Source organism: Nicotiana tabacum, chromosome 22 (genome assembly GCF_000715075.1).
Source record: "Nicotiana tabacum cultivar K326 chromosome 22, ASM71507v2, whole genome shotgun sequence".
NCBI classification, from domain to species: Eukaryota; Viridiplantae; Streptophyta; class Magnoliopsida; order Solanales; family Solanaceae; genus Nicotiana; species Nicotiana tabacum.
Window position 1 is genome coordinate 162,294,140 of NC_134101.1, and position 8,669 is coordinate 162,302,808.

Genomic DNA, 8,669 nt, shown 5'->3' on the forward strand with positions numbered 1-8,669 from the left:
GCTTCAACTTTTGGAACAAACCAGCATATGATCCTTTAATAGGGGTGAAAGCCTTTCTTTTCCTCAGCAACCTCTCATTCTTGCATGCTTGACTGGGCCGAAAACCTGATCCAGATGGCTTTCGGTAGGCTTGTGAGGGTGGATAGGCATTTTGTGGAGCCGGGTACCTGGAAAGTGAAGTATGGTTTTTAGGGTCACTGGGAGAGAAGTGGTGTTGGGGATGGGAGAAGCATTGAGAAAACATAGATGGAGGGCGAGTGATGGAGCTACTCGGGTGGCTGGGAAAGCTGTGATAGGCGGTTATATATGGAGAGTGTGGGGGAGCGTCTGGCCTTGTGCTCGGCGTTCGGGTAAGGACAGATTCCAGGAAGCTAGGTGGTGGAGGGGGTGGTGTTTTCCCAGTCGTCCATACCTAATACATGTCTGCCACGTGCTGTCTCAGCATTTTCACTTCTTTTACCAACCCGTTGTTCCGTTCGACCAGTTGTTGTCGGTCATCGGTACCGACCCACTCGGTTCTGAGGTTCTGTGTCATTGTCTTTTTTTGCTTTGCAGGGAGGAGTTACCACAACCAACCATTTTTCTATATATGAACACAGCAAAGGGAAGCCATCACGTTAGTGTTAGGGCATTTGACAGAAAATCATATATCAGAGATGCAATGCACCTAAGCAGTTAAACCGTTCTATCAGAGATGCGATGCACCCGCGCTTTCCTTTATTTTTCTTTCTCTTTTTTTTTATTATCAATCCTTTTTACAATGGTGGTCGAATCTTATGGAGATTGCCTACGTATCATGACCCCGCATGAATCAGACCTTGCGTAGTTCGACCAAAATGAAAGGTAACAACAATGAAACATTTTTTTTCTTTATCAATTTTCATAATAAAACAAACTGGATTTCAAAGGTTTAAAGATGACCTACGAACTCGAAAATCAAACAACCCACATATTCTAATCAAAAGATTTACAAACTCAAAAACAAAAGGTCAGCTCCCTTTCTTCGTTTGACAAATGCAACCAAATGGTTATTTTTTGCAAATGTGGCCCCTTCCAAATTTCACATGAATTTTGAGGCCAGGGAGGATTATTTTATGACACTTTACAAACTTGTCCGTTCTTTTACGAAAATAGCCTTTCGACAACTGAAAGATGCTCTAAGGCTTTTTCGGCAAGAACGGTTTAAGACGCGGCCGAAGCTGGCTCGGCTTAAAAAATCCAAACGGTATTCACCTGACCGCTGACTCTTTGTTTTTTTTTTCAAATTACAATAAAAACCTGGTGTTGCAAACACGGCCCTTCAACGCCTCGGGGACGAATATTTTTAAGGTTGTGTGGGTCAACTGGACCAAAATCCTAAAAACAATGACCCAAGGTGGCTGTTTATACAAAGTCAGCCCTCCGGCGTCCCTTTCAGGAACATTCAGCTATTTTTGACAAAAACAGCATCACCCGACCTTTTTATGACTCTTTTTATCGTTTTTCAAAATAGAAAACTCAATATTACAAACACGGCCTTACAACGCCTCGGGGACGAAGATTTTTAAGGTTGTGTGGGTCAATTGGACCAAATCTTAAACATGACCCAAAAGGTGGTTGTTTATGCAAAGTCAGCCTTCCGGCGTCCCTTTCGGGAACATTCGGCTATGTCTTGACAAAACAGCGTCACCCAACTTCTTTATGATGAAATTAAAATTTGACAAGGGTTGCCTACGTATCTCACATCCGGTGAGAATCAAACCCGCGTAGTTCGGGTGATCATGAATAAAGTAAATAAACTAACTTTTTTTATATATATATATTTTTTTGAAGGAAAGGGAGCATTTAAAGAAAAAAAAGATGTTACAATTTATTATTTTTTTTCGAATTTCGAAAGAAAAACTCCTAAAGAAGAAAGAAAATATTTTTGGAATTTTACTTTCAATGAAAGAAATGCTTCTAAAAAATATTTTTGAATTTTTACTTTTCTTTTCAATTTTGAAAGAAGAATGAAAATATTTTCGGATATTTGGAAGAAATTAAAAGAAAATATTTTTTCTTATTCAATTAAAACAATCAAAAAGACTTTCGAAAGACATTAATAATGATTTTTTTTTTTTGGATTTGTTTCTTGAAAATTGGGGGTCTAAAAAACTTTTCTAGAAAGGAAATAAAACCACGTTCAACGCACGACTCTTTTTATTTTCATTTTTGGAATTTTCATAAATAAATAAATAAAAACATTTTAAAAACAAGACTCTTTTTCATTTTCATTTTTCATGGCAAGACAAACTATTTTCCTTTTCTATATATTTTTTTGTTTTTTTTTTTTTTGAAAAAAACAAGACAGAACAACAACTCCTTTTTTTTCTATTTTCCTTTGCTTTTAATAAACAAACTAATAAGACATTTTTTCTCATTTTCTCAATATTTCGGCAGAGTTCTGACAGTACTTGGACACTGGTTTTTTCTAAATTAATCATCTAACTCTCCACTTGCTATTTTTCTCTTTTTCTCAATTTTTTTTTCCGAAATTTTCTAACATTCCCCTAGATTCAGAAGCCGGTCAATATGCGGGTTCGAAACAAATAAATGCACAGAGCGTAACTAGGATGCATCAGGATGGTCCTTTCCGTTTCAGGTTGCTATTCCTAGACGGACCCAACCCCTGTGTTGAGTCCCCTAAGTCAAAAATGCACATGATGCAGATAAGTGTTCCTACTAGGGATCCGGCATGAAGTTGAGTTATTCTAGGTTTTAAAACTAGGTGTTTGTTCTAGACCTGGCTTACCCGAGCGGACAACTCGAGCCGGGGATGTGAGCTGTGTACCGGTAACCAAAGGGCCATCCGGTTTTGCAACTCCTCCGAATCCTCGTTCTATTTTGGTATATGACACTAACAGAAAGAAGTCACGACCAGCGTGCACTCCTCAAGAGAGAGAAGAGAGGGGTTTCGGCATAGTTTATATATAAAGTCCAAGTAATATCAAAGCAGTAAGAGCAACATTTTGCACATTTAGGCTAAAACATGTAATAAAATCAGATAAAACCAAATATAACAATTTGTCTAAGCTCGAATTTCTAACCCTGAACCAGTGGTTCTGGGTTGTATGTCCCCAGCAGAGTCGCCAGAGCTGTCACACCTCCTTTTTCCGCCCCCGCGAGGGGTGAAGGAGTTTTTCCAATTAAAGGACAATCGAAACGGGATTTATTTATTTATTTAAGAGTCGCCACTTGGGAGATTTATGGTGTCCCAAGTCACCGGTTGAATCCCGAATCGAGGAAAAGAATGACTCTGTTTAACAGTCTGCGCACCAGAAATCCGGATAAGGAATTCTGTTAACCCGGGAGAATGTGTTAGGCATTCCCGAGTTCCGTGGTTCTAGCACGGTCGCTCAACTGTCATATTCGGCTTGATTATCTGATTTTATACAAATATGAACTTATGTGCAGATTTTAACTCTTTACCGCTTTCATTATTATTATTATTATTTTACAGGGAATTGCAACGTTGTGAAAATATATCTCGAACCGCGTCACAATCAATGTACTCTTGGTCATCGACACACTTTGGCTCCGTTGAGATTTGGATTTGGGTTACATAAATGTGCACCCGAGTTTAAGAAAATTAAATTATTAACGGCGCGCCTAAAGCGAATAGCGTATCATTTACTTTGGGTAGGGCCGTGAAATTTTGCTAAACGGTCCATCCCGAAGTCTAAGCAATTTTAAAGAAAATATTTATTGAGGGCCCCGCAATTTTGTATTTTTATTCGGCGAGGCTCATCTCGTTCTTATTTTTTAAAAGGAATTTGCAACGTCATGGATACGCATCTCGAACCATGTCACAATCAATGTACCCGTGATTAGAGACACATTTCGACTCCGCTGAGATTTGGATTTGGGTCACATAAATGTGCACCCGAGTTTAAGAAGATAACATTAATTAAGACGTGTCCTAAAGAAACTATGTATTGTTGTTTTAGAAAAAGGCCGTGAAAAATTCACTAAACGGCCAAATCCAAAGTCTAGTCAATGGTTATGTATTTATTGAGGGCCCCAGCGATGTGTGATTTATTTGGCGAGGCTCGTCTCATTTTTATTTAAAAGGATAAACCTACAGTGACTACATTTTTTCTATTAAGTCCGTCTCTAAAATAAAAGAAAATCTCCCGATTAATTACATGCTAAAAAAAGATGTAACTTATTAGTTATTAGTTTACGGCTAATGCGAATGGAAAATTGTAATCGAGTTTGTACAAAGAAAGATTACTTTTGTTCTATATTCTATTATTTAGTAATACTAGAACATGAGATTGACACACCATAATATCAAAACAAATTAACTAGTCTTTGATTAATTTAAACTAACATTATTAGATGAAGAAGTTATACATATGCAACCCCATTACTCATTAATCAGTCAACTACATTTTTATACAAAGAAAGGAAAATTCTATTCAAGCACAAATCTAAACAGGAGGAATTCAACAGGAACAAAGCATGGTTAATACTTCATTTCGCTTCAAACCAAGAGTGTACAAATGTGTACCTGGAAATGGCAGTACAAGAAGAAAAGAAGGAGGAGTCAGCAGCAGTAACAACATAGCAACGCAACAGCAACCCAACAGCAGCAATTCGATCCAGATTCAAGGCTCAAAAAAATTCGAAGAAAACCAAACAAGCTCGAGAGAACAGCCCCAAAAGTTTGTGAAAAGACTAAACAACAACAAGCAATATTACCACAAACAGACGAAACAAGCGTGTATTAAACCCGAAACTAAACTCGTTTCTCACTTTGTTTTTATTTTCTCTTTTGCAACTCTCCAACACTCTTGAGATTTTCAGAATGTATTCCTCTTCCCAAAAATAATCCTCTCTAAAAACTATCTTTGTAAAAAAAATGTCTTCCTAAAATGTTCTCTCCCAATCCTCTCTAAAAATGTTCTCTCCAAATCCTCCTCCCTTATGTCAAAAATGACTCTTATTTATAGCAAGACTCTTGTCTTGAACCCCCAACCCGAAATATTCCCCTAAATGCATGCTTTGTCCCCACTACTTAATATTTTTCTTATTTAATTCTCTTGTCCCCCATGCCTACATGTTTTGTCCCCCCACTATATTAAATAAATGCATTATTCCCAACCCATTATGTCTTGTCCCTCATGCTTAACTTAAATAATTACATTATTCCCCCCACTACATTATGTCTTATCCCTCACTATATTAAATAATTATATCATCTCCCCACTAATTTATGTCTTGTCCCCCACAATGTACTATTTTAATATTGTTAATGCCTAGTGGACAGAGCACTCAGATTAAATAATTGTTCAAATGTTCAATTCCAAAAATACCCCTCCGACCTTACTGAAATTACCATTTTACCCATGAACGTACTGCAATTTACCAATCTACCCCCATCAGCTATAACCAATTCACCTAATATATTCCAACCAAAATATAGCAAATATAACCAATTTCTAAACAAATTCAAACAACAAATCACATGAACACAGATTGAACAACATCAAATTAATGGGAACAAGTTAACCATATTGGGAACCAATCCTGATTAACTTAGACACAAATGAATGAGCAAGGAGACAACAATATTAACAACAAAAGTAAACTGAAACAACATGAATCACAATTAACTGAATCGAAATGCAAACTGAAATCATATGATGAACAACAAAGAGCAGGAAACTAAACAATACACAAAACGAAACCATTTGAACCAATACAATAATAAACACTCATGGGAATAGCCACAGTTTAAACCAAACATTTGAACTTCCTAACTTGAAATATACAACAATACAAAGAAGGAGAAAAATCAGAATAAAACAAACATTTAATTTTTACCCGGAACGAGAATTAAGCAGAATATGAACGAAAGCTAACAACAACACAAAAAATAGGTCGGAATCCTACCATATTAAAAGGGATTGGGTTCGAATGACAACCTCGACGCACTGCAACTCGACGTCCTCGACTGTGTATGGACTGCTTCGACAAACCCAACCAAAGCTTGAACAAACGAGATGGTTGAGTCTCGTTTTTTGGACTGGAGGCGACGGAAAAAGGGTGAAGCAGTAGCGATGGGGTTTGTTTGGAATCAAATGCTCGACGAAGCAGCAGCAACGCAGTAGAAGCGATGCTGGGCGACTAGAAACTCCTTTGAACACTCCACAAGCAGTCAATGATGAAGACGAGGGGTTCTTGTGATGTTGGTAGTCGAAGACGAAGCAGTGGCGATGGGGTTTGGTTTCGAACCAGCTGCTCGACGAGGCTGGATGCAGCAGGAGCAGCAGAAGCAGCTTGGTTTTGGAGAAGCAGCGACGGGACAGTAAGGTCATTTGGTTGAAGACGATGCAAAAGAAACAGTAGGTGACGGGGTGGAGAAGAAGACGCAGCAACAGCCAAGGGTGTCGAGCTCAAGCTCGAGCTTGACGAAGAAGATGAAGCAGTGGCAGCGGGGTCCATTTGGATGTAGCAGAAGCAACAGTGATGAAGCAGTAGCTGGTTCATATCTGCCATGGATGTCGAGACGGAGCTCGAAGGTGGTCGTTTGGTCGTTCATACCTTGAGGACGACGATGGAGATGGTGTTGGTTGTTTGTTCGAGCTGGGGTCGTGAGGGCGATGAAGAACGACGTGTATGTGTGTGTGTGTTGAGGGTGAGGCGTGAGGGGGAAAGGTAGCAGCCATGGCTGCTTGCTTGGGGAAGGTGATGGAGAAGAAGAGGGAAAGAGAGAGGGGGCGGATGGGTTTGGTCTAGGTTTAGGGTTTTTTTTTTCTTTTTGTTTTTTGTAATATAGGGAGATAGGGGTGTTGGGTATTTGGGTTATGGACTGGGTCGACCCGGTTTGAAATGGACCAGGTCATGGGGAAGGTTGGGTATTTTTTGGGCCTGTGGTTTGAAATTGAAGAAGAGGCCCAATTCCGATTTTCTTTATATTTTTTGCTCTATTTTCTTTTACTTTCTAATTAATAAAACTAAAATTCTAAATTAAGTTATAAACTAAATTAACTTATCAAAAATACTAATTAATTCCTAGCGGCAAATATCATACATAATTAAACCAATTAAGCATAAAATTGTACAATTGTACATTAAATGCTAAAAAATGCAAAAATACATATTTTTATGATTTTTTCATTTTGTAAAACACACTTAACTACTCCTAACTGTAGAATTAAATATTAAATGCAAATGTGACATATTTTTATATTTTTATCAATTTAACAAATAAACATGCACAGACAAATACAAATAATTATCCAAAAATGTCACAAAAATTCTCAAAATTGCACACCAAGGAAAATCGTTTTATTTTGAATTTTGGGAGTAATTCTTTCATAGGGCAAAAATCACGTGCTTACACCTTTTTCCCATTGCCAAAGGATACACTCCCTTCTTGCAGGGCTTTTAGTGAAAGAAAGTCCATGGTGTTCCCAGTCATGTGCTTTGAACATCCACTATCCATGAACCATTGTTGACTGCTTCCTTTCACTATTCCCTGCACAAGGAGATCAAGAGTTAGTTTTAAGAACCCAAACAAGTTTGGGTCCCTTATAGTAGGCAAGATGATGAATAAGAGCTCTCTTAGTCCATGCAGGCAATATGCACTTTTTGTGGGTGGAACCTGGTCCTTTTTTAGTAGTTACATTTTCAGCAAACACTTTATTTTTCTGAAAGGACTGGACCCTGGCTTGGCAATTTTCCTTGAAATGCCCATTGTTCCCACAATGGGTACACAACCAGTTATCTAGTACAGTAACATACTTGCTATATGGGTTGTAGGGAGCTTTTTCCCTCTGGAACCCTATTCATTGCCTGTTTCCACCATTATTAACGTACATGGCAGTGATAGCTTCTGAGGACCAGGTCCACTTTAGGGACTTTTCAAGATCATTTTTTATTCTTTCCAGTTCAGTCTGGAGATGCTTGTTTTTCTCAGATTCAACACACAAACTAGTTCTCACAACCTTCAACTTGTTTTCAAGCCTAATGTGTTCCTCACTTGCTCTCTCCTTTCCTTTTCCAGAATTTCCAGGTTTTGACTTAGTACCTAGTCCCTCTATTGTTTCCCTTAGGTTTTCAATAACTACCAAGAGATTATCTCTTTTTTCCTCAATCTCAATCACTCTTTTCATCAAGGCTTCTTCTTCTTTTCTAAAGTTCTCAATAGTTTCCTTGTGGTTAACAACTACAACCACTAAGTCATCTCTTTCATGTTCTATGTTAGCAATTTTTTTGATTAAAACAAAATTTTCTTTCTCCAGCTCACAAATGGTTTCCTTCATATCAACAACACATACTACCAGATCATCTATAGTTTGTTCAGCTTCTCCCAGAACGATACATTTTGTTGCTCTAGGCTCCAACTTGTTTCTATATGCAGAGAGAGAGTAGAAACATAACATAGGCAACTAAAATTTTGATGTTTTCATAAGAAGGTGGCTTCTTGTGAAGGATGTGATAAGGTGTTTTGAATTTTAGCACTCTAGAAGGTAGTCTGTTGATTAAAAAAGTAACAGTTAGTAGGCAATAACCCCAAAAGGAAACTGAAACCTTAGATTGATGCAACAATGCCCTACAGACTTCAAGAAGATGGCTATATTTTTGCTATACAATCCCATTTTGTTGTGGAGTATTTACATAAGTAATTTGATGGATAATTC